The sequence below is a fragment of the Cricetulus griseus genome, chromosome 4 (assembly GCF_003668045.3).
Source record: "Cricetulus griseus strain 17A/GY chromosome 4, alternate assembly CriGri-PICRH-1.0, whole genome shotgun sequence".
NCBI lineage: Eukaryota > Metazoa > Chordata > Mammalia > Rodentia > Cricetidae > Cricetulus > Cricetulus griseus.
Genome location: NC_048597.1, coordinates 42,731,509 through 42,748,518, shown reverse-complemented (window position 1 = coordinate 42,748,518; position 17,010 = coordinate 42,731,509).

Genomic DNA, 17,010 nt, shown 5'->3' with positions numbered 1-17,010 from the left:
GAAATGAACTCCTGGAAGGATCAATCATCAATGATAAATGTTCACTGTTCCCCAAGAGCTGGGTGCACTGTGCTATTTTGAGCAAATGCTATCTATCAGTGTTGACCCATAATAGCACCCATCTGTTATGCTGGCTTTGAGATCTGCCCGATGAGGTCAGCTCTATGGCCTGCTTGGCTCCAAATTACCACAGGACTAACAAGCCTGTCTCTGTCGCTGCCACTAAACAATCTTCCTCTGGACATTGCTGCTAAGGCCCAGCCTCACTTCTACTTCACCCTAAAGTAAAAGAGAAACAAAGTGGGGCGTTTCTTTTTTTTTCTTTTTTTGTTTTTTGAGACAGGGTTTCTCTGAGTAGCTTTGGAGCCTATCCTTGCACTCACTCTGTAGAGATCAGCCTACCTCTGCCTCCCAAGTGCTGGGATTAAAGGTGTGTGCCACCAGCTCCAGGAAAACCTGTTTTTGTTTGCACTTCAGGTATCCAGCTCAGGTTTTCAGCTGTGTGACAAGTGCCTTTCCCCACTGAGATTTCCCCAGCCCCAAATTTTCCTACTTAAAATATTTGAGCCTGGCAGTGGTAGTGCATGCCTTTAATCCCAGCATTCGTGAAGCAGAGGCAGCCGGTGAGTTGGGGCCAGACTGGTTACAAATAGAGTTCTAGGACAGCCAGGACCCCTGTCTTGAAAGAACAAAACAAAACAAAAAACCAGTTTGAGAGCCGGGGAGATGCATGCTCTGTGACCTAGAACACTGGTTACTTTTGCAGAGGACGCAGGATTGATTCCCATGGAAGGTGAAAACCAGTTTACAACTCTAGTTTCAGAGGTTCTGAGGCCCTCTGTTAGCACGTGGGCACTGCACTAACTTGATAGACATTTATGGGCAAAACACCTGTAATAAATATATCTTTAAAATCAATTAATTAGGCACATGCCTTCAATCCCAGCACTCTGGAGCATAGGGAGGAGGATCTTTGAGTTCGAGGCCAGCCTGGTCTACAAGAGAATTCCAGGACAGCCAGGGCTGCACAGAGAAACCCTGTCTCAAAAAACATCTGTGGAATAGTGATACACACCTTTGATCCCAGAACTAGGGAGGCAGAGGCAGATGGATCTCTGAGTTTGAGGCTAGCCTAGGCAGCTAGATTGTTTCAAAAACAAAACAAAATTAATAAAAAGCTGTGTTTGAGCCGGGCAGAAGTGGTAAATATCTTCAGTCCCAGCGCTCGGGAGGCAGAGGCAGGCGGATCTCTGTGAGTTTGTGACCAGCCTGGTCTACCAGTGCTAGTTCCAGGACAGCCTCCAAAGCCACAGAGAAACTCTGTCTCGAAAAAACAAAAAACAAACAACAAACAAACAAACAAACAAACAACAACAACATAAATGTGTTTGAGGTAGGCGCTTTTTCTTTTTCTTCCTTTTTTCCTTCCTTTCTTTCTTTCTTTTTTTTTTTGGCCTTTTTCAAGATAGGGTTTTTCTGTGTAACAGCCCTGGCTGTCCTGAAACTCACTTTGTAGACCAGGCTGTCTGTCCTCAAACTCACAAGAAATTTGCCTGCCTCTCCCTCCGGAGTGCTAGAATTAAAGGTGTGTGCCACCACCACCCAGCTGAGATAAGGTTTTAAAACAACAGAATTTTTTTTTTTTTTTTTTGAGATAGGGACTTACAAAGTTGTCTGGTCAGGCTGGCCTTGAACATTCAATTGCTTCCAGGAGCTGAGATTACGGCGGCACACCTGTAGTGTAAACAAAAGCCTGGGCGTATCCATGCACACCCAAGTTTTGGCCCTTTCGATCCTGGATCGATCCTGTTTTAATCAAATTGTAGCCTAGTCTGTCAGAGCAGCAGTCCTGAACAAATGCCATCCCCTTGGTATAATTAATAAAGAACAGCACTGCACATATGCTAACAAAAAGGAGGAAAGAACTTTGGTGGTAATCTTTTATAGGATTCTCATAAGGGAGAAACTTTCTGGCCTAACTGACTCAGGACAGCACACTGTCAAGCTTTATTATTCTGCACCCAGCTGTTATTTCCAACCTATCTGGGGGGCAGACATTGCTTCTGGCACATGGTCTTAGGCCTGGCCACCACATCTCACACAGATTGCTCTGAGCCAGGAGTGTGAATGGGTCACAGAGAAATAGGGAACACAGTACAATAGAGGCAGTGCTCTGCACTGAGCTTGTAGGAGTGAATGACCTGGGAAGTTCAAAGTCCAGGTACAGTAGGATTGATTACAGTATGGCTTGTGGAGGTCAGCTAGTTTGGGGCAGGTTGAGTACACAGTTTGTAAGCCGAGTGCATATTTACAAACTATCTCAAAGTGCGATTTACTTGGTTCTGAGTTGAGTGAAAGCTTGATTTGTAAAATCAAACTTTATACAGTATTTCTCAGAAAAACCAGGCCCACAGGAACCCACAGAGTGGAAGGAGAGAACAGGCAAGTTTGCTCTGTTCAAAGACAAGAACACAAACAAACAAACATATGTTGCACAATAGTAATAGCACTTGCGGAGTGCTCTCAAAGCCCATTGTCCCTTCCTCAGACAGGGACAGACAGAAAGACAAATCTATGAAATCAATAAGGAGTTGTAGCTAAGACATTAAAGTATTTTTTTTTAAGATTTTATTTATTTATTTTGTATACAGTGCCCTCTGCTGGGCACTCAATTCCAGGTGGCTGTAAGCCACCATGTGGTTGCCGGGAATTGAACTCAGGACCTGTGGAAGAGCAGTCAGTGCTCTTAACCGATGAGCCATCTCTCCAGCGCCTGCCCCCCCCCTTTTTTTTTAAGGCAGAGTTTCTCTGTAGCTTTGGAGTCTGTCCTGTTTTGGCACTTGCTCTGTAGACCAGGCTGGCCTCGAACTCACAGAGATCCGCCTGCCTCTGCCTGCTTCCCGAGTGCTGGGACTGAAGGCATGCACCATCACTGCCTGGCTGTATTTTGTTTTTTAAAACATTATTTATTTATTTAATTTTGCTATATAATTCTTACTGGTAAACAATCTGAACATAAAAATGTTCAAATATATTTAAAATAATAGTCATTTATTTTTCCTTCTTCCTAGCAGAATGCCTTCTGCTGAGCATGAACTATAAAGTATGCAAACCCTGTTAAGAAAGATGGGTGAAGTCAGGCATTGGTGGCATATGCCTTTAATCCCAGAATGCAGGAGGCAGAGGCTATTGTATCTCTGAGTTTGAGGCTATCTTGGTTTGTAGACCAAGTTCCAGGACAGGCAGGGTTACACAGAGAAACCTCGTCTTGAAAGACAAACAAACAATAACAACAAAACCAGATGGGTTCTTGGTGCTGTTGGTATGACCATTCCTGGGCATGGAATTTTTTTTTTTTTTTTTTTTTTTTTGGTTTTTCGAGACAGGGTTTCTCTGTGGCTTTGGAGGCTGTCCTGGAACTAGCTCATAGACTAGGCTGGTCTCGAACTCACAGAGATCCACCTGCCTCTGCCTCCCGAGTGCTGGGATTAAAGGAGTGCACCACCATGACCCGGCTCGATGCTATTTTCTTAAACCCCATTTTAGGGAGATAGCCCTGTCTGACAGAAAATAAAGCTTGCATATGCATAATTTGGCCAAAGAATTTGGGTAGTAGTCTTTACTCTTGTCCCATGGGATTAGAAATGGGAAGAGCCATCACACTATTTATTTGTTGATTGATTGATTAATAATGAATAGATTTTTATAAACATTTGCCAAGGCCAGTATGGCCTATGGAGTGAGTTCCAGGACAACCAAGGATACACAGAGAAACCCTGTAAAAACGAAACAAAATAAAAGGCAAAGAAAGCTGGACAGTGGTGTTGTAAACTAAGCACTTAGATGGCAGAGGTGGGCAGGTCTCTGAGAGTGAGTTTGAGGCCAGCCTGGTCTACAGAGTAAGTTCCAGGACAGGCTCCAAAGCTATAGAGAAACCCTGTCTCAAAAAACCAAAAGAAAACCAAATAGATAAATAAGCTTTTGTCCTGCCTTAGTTATCAAATAAAGCAAACATGTAAGAATCACCAATATGGGCTGGAGAGATGGCTTAGAGGTTAAGAGCACTGATTGCTCTCCCAGAGGTTCTGGTTCAATTCCCAGCAACCACATGGTGGCTCACAACCTCTTCTGGCCGGCAGGTATGCATGCAGACAGAACAAAGTACACATAATGAATAAGTCCTTAAAAAAAATAAATCACCTGGGCTAGAGAGATGGTTCAGAAGTTAAGAGCACTGGCTTTTCTTCCAGAGGACCTGGGTTCAATTCCCAGCACCCGTATGGCAGTTTACAGCTCTCTGTAACTCCAGTTCCAGGGGATCTGATACCTTCACACCAATGTACATAAGTAAAGCTAAATAAATTCAAAAAATGAATCACCAACAGTGAGTACTCCCTATTAATATTTTCAGCCTGCATAGTTCTTTCCTGGGATGCAAAGAGAAACTGTGCACTGCTACCTAACTTTGACAAGATACATTTCAGTTCAAGTGAAACACAAAGGGTTTAAAATGATATGAAGGTTTTAGGATACCTCATCCAAATATCAGTGCCGTGCTGACACTACAAAAACTTAGAGATGAGGAGTGGCTGGGCAAACCTAATGCCAGCCTCAGTGTCAGACACATGCTTTGTTTGCAGCAGTCTGTCCTTTCTCTTCTGTACCATCATACACCTCTCCTTTTCAAAATTCACTTGGTGAGAACATGTTGAAACTCTGGTTAAATTCTATACATGAAGACTGATCCCAAGTGTTCAGATGGATGTCCCTTCTGACGTGAGGATAAATTATGGCACATAGTGACTGAAAATAGAAGTAACCCAGAAAGCAATTTGACCTAGTTTTTCTCAAAGTAGGATTTTTTTTTTTTTTTTTGTCAGTTATAACTGAGTCCTGGGCTTTGAAGAGGAGTCAAAGTGGGGTGGGAGGGAAAGGGCTCAAGTTTGTCTTCAGTAAATTGTGTACTAGGCAGATACCAATAACTTCTGAGAACTCAGTCATGTTTCTCAGTTCACAGAGAGTTCTTTTCTCTTTCTTTTGAGAGAGGATCTTAGCTGGCCTGGAACTCACTACGTAGATAAGGATGTTCTCAAACTGAAAGAGATCCACCTGTCTCTGCCTACTGAATGGTGGGATTAAAGATGTATACTGGAACTTGCTCTATAGACCAAGCTGGGCTCAAACTCTTAGAGACCTGCCTGCCTCTGCCTCCTGACTGCTGGGATTAAAGGTGTGCATCACCACCTGACTACACCTACATTTTTTTTTTTGAACTAGGGTCTCTTGTAGTTCAGGCTGTCCTTGAACTCCTTCACATCCCAAGTGCTGGGGTTGTAGGCACACGTCATGATAACCAATAAGATGAATGACTTCATGACAGGATTCCTCAGCTGTGATACAGACGTAAGTGTACTGAGTCCATTTCGGCCCATATGCTCATCCCCACCTAAGAGATTCAGTAGTAGAAACCAACATTAACAAAAAACTCATGCAGTTTGCTGTAACCTGATAGGTAGATTCATTTGTTTCTGACCTGGGGTCCCTCTCATATCTTCTGCTTTGAGCAATGTCATTGACATACAGTAATTGTATGTATTTGTGTGATGTGACATTGTAATACACACACACACACATATAATGCATAATCATCAGATCACTGTAATTGCCTCAGCTATCACCTCAGATATTAATTGTATTGTATTGGAAATATAGTTATTTTCTGCTAGTTATTTTGAAACTCATCAACCACAGTTACCCGACTGTGCTGCAGAACACTGGAAGCTGTTTCTCCTCTAACTGCACCCCTGGACCGACACAATTCTTGACACTCAATTTTCTCCTGTGTAATTTAAGAGATTAGGGTGAGAAGATTTTGAAGTTTCTTTTCATGTTTAATCTTTGATATACTAATACTCTAATTGGCTCTGTCATTTTCATCATTGTTGTAGATGTACTCAGCCATTTTGTACTTGACCTTAAAGGGTCTTTAGCTAAACACTTCACAGGAGTCTAGTGATAGTCAAGGTTGCTTAAAAACACCTTCTGCAATAGAGAAATTTATTTTAATTCACTTGTACTACAAAAGGCAATGCAGTGGCCATCTGGGAAACACTTCTATTAGCACATGGAAATGACTATGAGTTAGGATTGTTTCCTTTAATTTACATTTTCAGTATGATTGTGTGTGTGTGTGTGTGTGTGTGTGTGTGTGTGTGTGTGTGAATGTACATGACAATATAAAATCTTGTCTCCTGGACTAGGGGTTTGGTTCAGTGGTAGCAACTTACTAACATTCATGAGGCCTAGAGCTGAGTTCCAAAAGTCAAACCCCATCTTCTACATATCTTTAAGTCCTAAATAAAACTGACTACAGACCCATCCTACATTTTGTTCAAATGCTCCCTCTTTCATATTTTAAAATATTACATAGAGCCCAGTAAAAGGGTACATGCCTATAATGGCAGCAGTTGGGAGGCAGAGACAGGACTATGACTTGAAGCCAGTATTGTCTTACTAGGGAGTTTCAGGCCAGTCTGGGCTGCACACAGAAGTTTAAGCCAGCTGGTGTGATAAAGACTGTGCTGCATAGTTTTATGTCAACTTGTCGCAAGTGAAAGCCATCTGAGAGGAGGGAACCTCAATCAAGAAAATGCCTCTGTAAGGTTAGGCTGTGGGTAGGCTTGTAGAGCATTTTCTTTTCTTTTCTTTTCTTTTTTTTTGTTTTTTAGAGACAGGGTTTCTCTGTGGCTTTGGAGGCTGCCCTGGAACTAGCTCTTGTAGACCAGGCTGGTCTCGAACTCACAGAGATCCACCTGCCTCTGCCTCCCGAGTGCTGGGATTAAAGGTATGTGCCACCAACACCCGGCTGTAGAGCATTTTCTTAATTAGTGACTTATGTGTGAGGGCACAACCCATTGTGGGTGTACCATGCCTGGGCTGGTGATCCTGGGTTCTATAGGAAAGCAGGCTGAGCATGCCATGGGGAGCAAGCCAGTAAACAGCACTCCTGCATGCCCTCTGCATCCAGGTTCCTGTCCTGCATGGATTCATGTCCTGACTTTTTTTTTTTTTTTTTTTTGTCCTCCTGACTTCTTTCAGTGAACAGTGTGGTGCTGGTTTGAAAGAAAATGGTCCCCAAAGGGAGTGGCACAATTAGGAGGTGAGGCCCTGTTGGAGGAAGTGTGTCACTGTGGGGGTGGGCTTTGACGTCTCTTATGCTCAAGCTACCCTAGTCTTAGAGTTTGTTCCCTGTTACCTTTGGATCCAGATATAGATCTGCCTGTATGCCACCATGTTCTGCCATGATGCTAATGGACTAAACCTCTGAACTATAAGCCACCCAATTAAACATTTCCTTTTGTAGGACTTGCCTTGGTCATGGTGCCTCATCACAGCAATAGGAACCCTAAGACAAATAGGGATATGGGAATAGAAACCAAACAAATTCTTCCCTCTCAAACTTGCTTTTTGGTCTTAGTGTTTCTTCACAAGAGTAGAAACCCTAATGAAGACCAAGACCGTGTTAATAAAGAAGGAGGAAAGAAAGTAGTCAGGCAAAAAAGGAAAAGAACATTGTGGCTCAAGTCACAGTAATACATTAAATATTTGATTACATTTATGTTTTTTTATCTTTATTAGAAGGTTTAAATGAAAGGAAAAGTCTATTTTAGGGAGGGTAAGCATGAGGGGTAAATTTATAAAAAGGGATTTATCTCATTTTTAAACTCTGTGTGTGTCTCTGTGTGTGTCTGTCTGTGTGTGTGTGTGTGTGTGTGTGTGTGTGTGTGTATGTATGAGGGGAGTTGATGCAGTTATGCATGTGAGTACAGGTTCCCACTGAGACCAGAGGCATCAGGTTCCCCTGGAGCTGGAGATATAGGCAGTGGGAGTTTGGGACCCAAGCCTGGGGCCTCTGAAAGCATAGTAGATGATCTTAGCACTCTAGCACCCAGGAGTGAAATTATTAAGTTGTACAGAGCAAGTCAGCAAATAAAGACTAAAACTGAAAACCTGGTAAGTAGCATTATAACCATAGTACTTAAAGATTCAGAGATAAGTATAAAAAACAAAAGTCAAAATGGTTGGAAATGGTTTTGCCTATGGAAGTCCCATGACCACTGCTTTTTCTAAGCTTGGGAGGAAATATTTTCCTTTAGAAATACATATTAAAAGGGGCTGAAGACATGGCTCAGCAATTTAGAGCAGCATGCTATGCTAGTCTTCCAGAAGACAGCATAATACGGCTTGTTCTATTTCAGTGTTCTATTGTGACATCAAACAGTCCCATTTAACCATCACAGTGTCCCATTTGTAACATCACTATGCTGTACTGTGCCATCATTAAGTTCCATGGTGACATCATAGTGTTCCATTGTGTCATTACAATGCTGTAATTTTTATATAGCAATGTGACATTGTGACAACATAATGTTTTATTTTTGTTACCACAATGCTATATTGTGACGCTACAAAGTCCCATTGTGCACCCCAATGCTATTCTCTACTAGGACATTATAACACTGCATTAGCCATGATAATTCTGTAATTTTATGTCACCATAGTCTATTGAGGCATCATAGAACACTGCATCGTGCCAGCATATTGGTACACTGTAACATCACAATGTCCCATTGTGTCATCCAAATGCTCTGTTGTACCACAACGACATATTTGGTGACATTACAGTGCTTCAATACACCATCACAATGCTCCATTTTCAGATCACAATGGTGCACTATGCCATGGCAATGCTGCACTGTGACATCAAAAAGACTGTGCTGTCATGATGCCCTACTGTGACATCAGAACGCCTCATTGCATCATCATAGTGCTGCAACGGACAACCCTGCAATATTGTCCCACAAAAAAAGCTGTGCTGTGATCTCATAATTGCCCATTTTGCTGTCATAATGCATCCTTGTGCCATCATTGTACTGCATTGTTACATTATAAGGTGAATTGTGCTACTCCATTTTTATTTTTTTGGTTTTTCGAGACAGGGTTTCTCTTTGCAGCTTTGGAAGCTGTCCTGGAACTTGTTCTGTAGATCAGGCTGGTCTTGAACTCACAGAGATCCTCCTACCTTTGCCTCCCAAGTGCTGGGATCAAAGGCGTGTACCACCACCTGGCAATAATCCTTTTTTTTTTTTTTTTAATTTCACTGGGGAGGGAGAGGCAGGCAGATCTCTGTGAGTTTGAGGCCATCTTGGTCTATAGAGTAAGTTCCAGGACAACCAGGACTGTTAAACAGAGAAAGCCAGTCTCGACAAAAAAACAAAACAAAAAACAATTATTTTTCATTTTACATACCAACCCATTACCCCTCTTTCCCCTTCTCCCGCCCCCATGCCTCCTACCCTTCCCACCCCCATCCACTCCTTAGAAGATTAAGGCCTTCCTTGGGGAGTCAACAAAGTCTGGCACATCAAGTTCAGGCAGGACCAAGCCCCTCCGCCATATATCAAGGCTGAGCAAGGTATCCCACTATAGGGAGTGGGCTTCAAAAGATCACTTCATGCCCCTGGGATAGGTTTTAGTGCCACTGCCAACACCCCCCACCCCAGTAGATCAAGTCACATATGTGTCACCCACATTTAGAGTGTGCAGTTTGGTCCCATGCAGGTTCCCAGCTGTCAGTTCACAGACCAAGAGCTCCCACTAGTTCAGGTCAGCTGTCTCTGTGTTTCCGCATCTCTTGGCCCCACCCACCCCTCCTTGCTCATATGATTCCTCCTCCCTCTCTTCAACTGAACTCCAGGAGCTCAACGCAGGGCTTGGCTGTGATGCATCTGCCTCCATCAGTTACCTGATGTAGGTTCTATGATGATAATTAGGGTAGTCACTAATCCAATTAAAGGGTCAGGCCCATTCAGACAGCCTCTCCACTATTGCTAGGAGTCTTAGCTGGTGTCATCCTTGTGGAATCCTGAGAATTTCCCTAGCACCAGGCTTCTCCCTAACCCTATAATGGCTCCCTCTATCAGGATATTTCTTTCATTGCTCTCTCCAGTATCCCTCCCCCAACTAGGTCTCCTTGATCTCTCATGTTCCCATCCTCTCCCTTCTTTATTTATTTATTTATTTATTTATTTATTTATTTATTATTTTATTAGTTCAAATTAGGAACAAGCTTGCTTCAGATGTCAATCCCTTCTCCCTCTCCCACCCCTCCCCCCCAAAAATGTAACTTTCTTTTTGTTTTTGTTTTGGTTTGGTTTTTTGTTTTTCAAGACAGGGTTTCTCTGTGTAGCTATGGAGCCTATCCTGACACTCACTCTGGAGACCAGGCTGGCCTCGAACTCACAGCAATCCGCCTGCCTCTGCCTCCCGAGTGCTGGGATTAAAGGCGTGTACCACTAATGCCCGGTCCTCTCCCTTCTTCTACTTTCCCAGTGTGACATCAGAATGCTAATGTATGTCACCACTATACTATATTGTGACATGACAATGCTCCAGTGAGCCATCACAATATTCCCTCAGGGCACCTCAGTGCTGTGCTGTGCTCCATTGTGACACACATCATTCCTGGGTCCATCATAATACTCAATTGTGCCACCACCATGCTCTATTTTGCCGACACAGTGTTGCACTAGAACACTAAAGTATCGTGTTGTGACATCTCAATGGTCCGTTGTATCATCACAATGGTCACTTGTGCCCTTCCAGTCTTACACTGTGAGATCACAAAATCCATTGTATCATTGCCGTGCTCTATTGTGCCATTACCATGCTGCAATATGATGTCACAAAGACCCACTGTAAATGTGGTGGCCACCATAGGCTCATGTATTTGCATATCTGGTTCCCAGTGGTGGACTGTTGAGGACAGATTAGGAGGTATGGTCTAATCACGTTGGATTACTGTTGTGATGTCATAGTAGAGCAGAGCGATGACATTCTATGGCACTGGGGTGGTAAAATGGAGCTACGTGATGTCACAGTGCATTTAGTACTGTGATGGCACAAAGGAGGATTATGGTGTCACAATTGACCATTGTGATCCATCGATCATGATACTTTTTGTTTGGTTGTTTGCTTTTGAAGACAAGACTTCTCTCTGTTTTCTCGGCTGTCCTGGAACTCACTCTGTAGACCACGCTGGCCTCGAACTCATAGAAATCCATCCGCCTCTGCCTCCCCAGTGCTGGGATTAAAAGTGTGTGCCACCACCACCCAGTGATCATGGTGACAGAAGTGTAGTATTATGGTGGAACATGGAGTACTGTGTGTCACAATGAATAATTGTGATGTGGGAAAATATGCCATTGGAGGGGCACAATAGAAGATTGTGATGTCACCGTGAAGCTTTGTGATAACACAATGCAGCCTTTCTCGATGTCATGATGGATCATTGTGATATCACAGTGTAGTGCTGTGATGTCACACTATAGCTTTGTAATGACCAAAGTATAGTGCAGCACCGTGATGGCACAGTGGAGCACTGAGACATGATAATGGGGCATTGTGATGGCATAGTGAAACATTGTAACATCACCCACGTATACAATTGTGGTGTTACCACAGAGAATTTTGATGACATGATGGGACACTGTAATATCACAATGTACCAATATGATGGTTTGTCACTAGGGGAGAGCTTTGAGGTTTTAAAAGCCTTTATCATTGCCAGTCTTTCTTCTCTCTTAAGACGTAAGTTCTCAGCCGGGCGTTGGTGGCACACACCTTTAATCCCAGCACTGGGGAGGCAGAGGCAGGTGGATCTCTGTGAGTTCGAGGCCAGCCTGGTCTACAGAGGGAGTTCCAGGACAGCCTCCAAAGCCACAGAGAAACCCTGTCTCAAAAAACAAACAAACAAGGAAAAAAAAAAAGAAAAAAGATGTAAGCTCTCGGCTACTGCTCTGGCACCATTATTCTTGCCTGCTGCCATGATTCCCACTATGAGGATCATGAACTAACCTTCTGAAACCATAAGTAAGCCCCCATAAAATTCTTTATTTTTATTTATTTTTAAAGATTTTATTTATTTATTATGTATACAACATTCTGCTTCCATGTATATCTGTACACCAGAAGAGGGCATCAGATCTCATAATGGATGGTTGTAAGCCACCATGTGGTTGCTGGGAATTGAACTCAGGACCTCTGGAAGAGGTTAAGAGGTCAGTGCTCTTAACCTCTGAGCCATCTCTCCAGCCCTAAACTGCTTTATTTTATAAACTGCTTTGTTCATGGTGTCTCTCCACAGCAATAGACCAGTAACTAGGACAGTTAATAAAATGAGTAAATCTTGTTTTTTGTTTGTTTGTGTTTTGAGACAGGGTTTCTTTGTGGTTTTGGAGCCTGTCATGGAACTCGCTCTGTAGACCAGGCTGACTTCGAACTCACAGAGATCCGCCTGCCTCTGCCTCTGCCTCCCGAGCGCTGGGACTAAAGGTGCATGCCACCACAGCCTGGCTAAATCTTCACTTTTTTAATTAAGAAAAAAAAGCTTGCTGGACACGTTGGCACGTTTTTAATCCCAGCACGCAGGAGGCAGAAGCAGGCGAATCTCTATGGATTCAAGGCAAGCCTGGTCTAGAGTGTGTCCAGGCCAGCAAAGATACACAGAGAAACCCTGTCTCTGAAAACAGAAACAGATAAAAGCAATAAAATAATCTCACAAAGGTCTAGTGCTCCATAGATGTCATCATAGTGCTCCATTTTCACATTACAGTGATCTAGGGTGGCCGTCATTAGCCTAATTGCGCCATCCAAGTGCTCCCTTACTTATTTTATAACAAGACTGTTCTTTGCTATCCTAGTGGTTCATCACATCATCACAAATATCTATCAAGCCATCACAGTGCTGTATGGTGATGCCACATTGCTCCATGTGTCGTCCTCAGACGGCATTCGAGCATCACGATGCCCTGTTGTGCTAGTCCAGTGGTTTACTATGAGATCACAGAGTCCCGTTCTGCTATTTCTTTTTTGCATTATGATGTCACGAAGCCCCATTGTGTCAACATAATGCTCCACTGAAACATCACTATATTTTTAGAGTGGGAAGTTCTACTGTACCATCACAATACTGTGTTTTGACAATCCATTGTTCTCTTGTGTCATTAAATGCTGCATTTGACATCACGATGACTCCTTTGCCGCATTAGTGCTGCATTGTGTAACTGTGATTTCACAATTAATGCTGCCTTTTGATATCAGGAAGTTCTAGCATGTCACTTTAATGCTCTTTATCCTACCACACTGCATTGTGACATTACAATGATCCATTATGTCTTTAAAGTGTTGAAGTACTTGGCCAAATTGTGCCACGACAATGTTATATTATGTCAGAAAATATTCCACTGTGACATCATAATACTGCATTTTGACATCATAGTGCTCCATTGTGACAACATGATGCTCCAATATAGCATCTTGTTGCTGCATTATAGAATCCCAGCCCTCCATTTTACCATGATTCTGCATTTTGACATGACAAAGCTCCATCTCCTATTACAATGCTTCATTGTGCTCTATTACAATGCTCTGTTTCAAACTACAATACTTATATTCCATAGCTATATTTGGCTGCGCTGGAACAATGCTATCTCACCGCTCCTTTGTGCAAACACAAGGCTGCATTGTGCCATCATAATTCTGTACTGTATCAGAAAAATTTCCACTATGCCATCATAAATACCCCCTTGTCCCATCAAAGTGCTGCTTTGTAACATACCAGTGTTCAGTTGTGACATCACAATGCTTCATTTTTTGCCTTCAAAAGGATGGATTTTGGTACCACAGTGCTTCAGTGTGTTATCACAATGATGCATCGTGTCATTACAATGATTCACTGTTGTATTGTTTTGGGCTTTTTTGGGGGGTGGGGATGTTTCAAGACAGGGTTTCTCAGTTGCAGCCCAGTTGTCCTAGAACTCACCTTGTAAGCCAGGCTGGCCTCAAACTCAGAGATCTGCCTGCCTCTGCCTTCTGAGTGCTGGGATTAAAGGCGTGCACCACCACTGCCCTCCTGTAGTGTTGTATTGTAACAAGACAATCACCTAAGGTACCAGCCTTTTATTTCCTTTTTTGAGACAGGGTATCATTATGGTATCCTGACTGTCCTGGAACTCCTGTGTAAACAGGGCTGTCCTGGAATTCACAGAGATCTGCCTGTCTGTTTCTGCCACCCAAGTACTGGGATTTAAGGTGTACGTCACTAGGTCCAGTCCAATGTGCCATTTTAGTGCTGTACTGTGCAATCGCCATTGTCCATTTTACCACCACGATGCTACATGTTTTGATCCACAATACTCCATGTTCCATAATTACGTTGCATTGTGCCAGCACAGAGACCCACTGGTGAACACCAAAACATAGGTTTCAGAGCTCTTCACACCTATCAGCTATTTAGTCAGGTAGTTATTCGCTTATTTCCTTAGTGTGTGTGCGCATGCGGGCAGATGAGAGCACACATCCATGCAGGTGCCTGCAGAAGACAGAAGAGCATGTCACATGTCCTGGAACTGGTGGTGTTTGTGTTTATGAACCATTTGATGTAAGTCCCCTGGAAGAGCAGCAAGTGTTCCTAACCACAGAGCAATCTCTACATCCCTTGCTGGTATCTTCTGTTGGTAAGCTTAGATGTAATGAATTCATTAAGCATAATGAACACCGTTAAAGTCAAGCTTTTGGGACAATGTTTCCTTTTAATAACAGCCCTTTGGGGAGAAATCATTATTTCTTGGAGCAGCTCTAATTCTGTGACTTTTATGCTTCTAATTGATTTTTAATGAGAAAAAGTCATTCAGCAGAGGTTACTAAATAAAGACATAAAATATCCAGAAAAAATATTCCTGATGGTGTTATAGATGTATTATATCACAAGACAGTGGTGATACAGACTCAAGGACTTAAGTTCACAGATTCAAATGGAAGCAATTGTTCTGATTTCAGGATCAAAAAGTAACTTCATTACTTTTTGATTGGGTACTTTACTTCCATCTTGCACCTCCTGTTTCCTCTGAGTCTGGCTGGCAACTCTGCTATTTTTTTTTCCCCCAGAGTTCTCTCTGTCTCTGGAAGTCCCACCTAACCTCTTCCTGCCTAGCTTTTGGCCATCCAGCTCTTTACTAAACCAATCAAAAGGTGTCTTGGCAGAGACACATATACATAGTGTAAACAAATATTCTGCAATAGCTGTGTGTCATTTTTCAAAATGTGCACCGTATCTTTTGTGAAAAGCTGCCAGTGTCTTGAAGCATCTGTGACACTTCAATGTGCTTATACACATCATCTCTGGCTGATGGTGAGATGTTTCATCAGGTAAAAATATTTACCATGCAAGCCTGGCAATCCAGCCTCATTCCTTCATGAAACAATGACAAAAGGAAAGATCAGGACAAAATAAGCAACCAAACTGCCTAGGAATATCTGCCATTGCTTACTCTGGGTGCTGTCTGACGGGCCATGAAAAAATTATATTAATTTTACTGCTCAGTGGAGTAATAAATGCATTTCTCCTTTAAAAATTAAGACTATTTTTGAAAGAAACAGTTTATGTTAAATCAGCACAATATTGGGTGGGACGAAATGAGTAAAGGTGTGCTTAAATGAGTTATAACACAATATGGAAACTGGATAAAGCCTCCTCTAGGAATTTTAGTTGATCCCAGGTTTGACCTGTTCTGCAGTAAAGACTTCTAGTTTTATTTTTTAATTTTATTTATTTATTTATTTAGTTTTTTTCAAGACAGGGTTTCTCTGTGGCATTGGAGGCTGTCCTGGAACTAGCTCTTGTAGACCAGGCTGGTCTCGAACTCACAGAGATCTGTCTGCCTCTGCCTCCCAAGCACTTGGATTAAAGGCGTGCACCACCACTGCCCGGCCTATTTTTATTTATTTATTTATTTTTAAAGATTTTATTTATTATGTATACAACATTCTGCTTCCATGTCTATCTGCACATCAGAAGACGACACCAGATCTCATTACAGATGGTTGTGAACCACCATGTGGTTGCTAGGAATTGAACTCAGGACCTCTGGAAGAGCAGCCAGTGCTCTTAACCTCTGAGCCATCTCTCCAGCCCTATTTTTATATATTTTTTTAAATAATAGCTTCCACATAATGATTGACAATGTTATGGTCATCATTATTATTTTCTTCTTTCTGGGACCAGGGTCTCTCCTATCGAAGGCAAACCTGGAACTCACTGTTCAGGTAAGGATGGCTTTGGTCCACCGACTTCCGTCTCCTGACTACTGGGAATATAGGCATATGCCATCACACTTGATTTTATGAAGAGTTAGCTTTGAACCCATGGCTTCATGCGTGCTAAGTAAGAACTCTACCAATCAACCTATATTCCAGCCTTCCAGCTGTCCTATTTTTTCAATTGTCTTTTCTCTTTGAAATTGATAAGGGAAATTTTGGATGCCAGTATCTTTAGGGTAACTAAAAGCTGCATTCCTTATCATCTGCTCACTCCATTTTAATACCTTCATTAATGTATATCATCCTCTCAGTAGGTGTGCATTCTATCGCTGCAGAATTAAGACAAGAGACTAACTTGAACAAGTGTAGGAGCAGGACATAGCCCTGAGGAGAGGAGAAGAGTTTCAGAATGAGGCTGGTAAAAGCAAGTCTATTTCAGCTACTTGGCACCTGAATCATCTTTGTAAATTATATTTTTCGTTTGCAACTAGCATCTTGAACTGGTGCTAACTAGAGGAGGCAAGCCTAATTTACCTTCAACAAATTCATTAATTCATTTCCATTTATTTCTCAAAACATATCCAGTGGAGTTAACTACTCTTTTCACACACACACCCCCACCCATGGAACTTTGGTTAAATAAAATTAGTTAAGGTCATTTGTAGATAGTCTAGTCCAGAAATTAACACATTTAGTTCCATTTAACATTCTTAACTTTGAACCTGATTGAAAATTGAGAGTTATCTCTCCTTCAGCTTGTTCGTGTCTTCCCACACAGTCAGGGTCTCTGCTTTCTTATGCCTTTCTCATGCCTTAGCTATTTGATAAGGATTTAGACCCTCAAAGCTGCTG